This window comes from Myotis brandtii, unplaced genomic scaffold (genome assembly GCF_000412655.1).
Source record: "Myotis brandtii unplaced genomic scaffold, ASM41265v1 scaffold1077, whole genome shotgun sequence".
In the NCBI taxonomy this organism is placed as follows: Eukaryota; Metazoa; Chordata; class Mammalia; order Chiroptera; family Vespertilionidae; genus Myotis; species Myotis brandtii.
In genome coordinates, this window is record NW_005353666.1 from 702,939 (window position 1) to 704,772 (window position 1,834).

Sequence of the window (1,834 nt, forward strand, 5' to 3'; positions counted from 1 at the left end):
GACCTGCCTCTGAGCAACATCACCTGCTTACCTCTCCCGGCAAAAACGCAGCCACCACCACACAAGGGGACTTGTGCTGCTGGCGATGCAACCGGAATGGGCATTGCAAACATGGGGCAAGGCCCACTCCTCCAGGCCCTCCACCCCCGAAGGCCCGCCCTGCCCTTGGAGGGCCCTGTGTGCAGGCAGGGGCCCCTCCCGCGCAGACACGGTCATTCCCATGACGCCCAGAGGAGGCGTCACTGGGGCCTGTGTTGTAAGCAGGAGCAGGGAAGTGCAATCCCCAGGGAAGGACTTAGCTCAGTTCCGGCACCTTGACGCCCGGAGGACGGACGGACAGACAGGACTCCTGGAGCTCCGGACAAAGCGGGGAAGGAGGGTGATGGGGAGCCCGCGAGAAGGGGTCAGAGCCGCCTTGTAGAAGGTTCCAAGCAGCTAAGCAAAGCAGGAAGGGGAGGAGGGAGGGGGGAGGGAGCGGGGCGCCCATGGGTCCGGGTTGCGGCGGACACACAGCCCTGCACGGCTGATGCCGGGACCCGCGCAGCACGCATTCGCCGCGAGGCCCTGGCTAAGAGACGATTACATCCGCTCACTCAGAAACACCAGAACTCTCCCCGGAACTCGGACTCTCCAGCCCATCGTTTTAAAGCAGCTGTTGCTTTGCTGGAGATAAAGAATAAACACGTTGGAAGGTGATAAGGGGCGGGGAGGAAACTAGGTCAGAAAAGGTGAACTTGTTTTTCTCGGATTCTTCTCAGCTGCAGGGACCCGGCACGGCCGGCAGCCACAAGCATTGTCGGGCGAACTGATGTTAAACTCCGTCCTGTGACATCACCTCAATTTTGAACACAAATTCTTCAACGTAACCAGTAAGTCACCAAGTCACAGCAGCGCTTCTCTTCTGCGGCCGCCGCGTCCTCGTCAGTGAAGGCGTGTGTGTGACCCGTTTACACAGTTCCATCCTCCGAACTTGACATCCAGTGACGCCGAGACCTTACAGCAGCGGTTCTCAACCTTCTGGCCCTTTAAATACAGTTCCTCATGTTGTGACCCAACCATAAAATTATTTTCGTTGCTACTTCATCACTGTCATGTTGCTACTGTTATGAATCGTCATGTAAATATCTGATCTGCAGGATGGTCTTAGGCGACCCCTGAGAAAGGGTCGTTCGACCGCCAAAGGGGTCGCGACCCACAGGTTGAGAACCGCTGCCTTACAGGGAGCTGGGCAAGAACCGAGAGATTTCTCCCAAAGAGCCACGCACAGGAGAGAGGCAACAGGCGTGAGATAGCACAGTTGGTCGTCTCTTTGCCCAAATAAAAGCAAGGGTTTTAAACAAAGCAATGCATCACCTAACCCAGTGGTCGGCTAACTCATTAGTCAACAGCCAAATATCAACAGTACAATGATTGAAATTTCTTTTGAGAGCCAAATTTTTTAAACTTAAACTATATAGGTAGGTACATTGTTATTAACTTAATTAGGGTACTCCTAAGGCTTAGGAAGAGCCACACGCAAGGGGCCAAAGAGCCGCATGTGGCTCTCGAGCCGCAGTTTGCCGACCACGGACCTAACCCATCGCTCATTTCATCGACAAGCTGGGAAATGCCCTGCCCCCCTCCCCCCTGAAAGCCTGTTCTAACTGGGACACGCGTGGCCAATCCCAGAAACGACCATTCATCACCCGGGACGTGGGCAGCACCCCACCCGGCACATCTCCTCCCAGGCCCATTCCTGCTGCCTCACCGCCCCGGCTGCGGGAGCCCCGACCTCACCCCCAGCCCCACCCCAAATGCTGCCTCCCATCTCCCGAGGAGACCCCCTCCCTGAGGG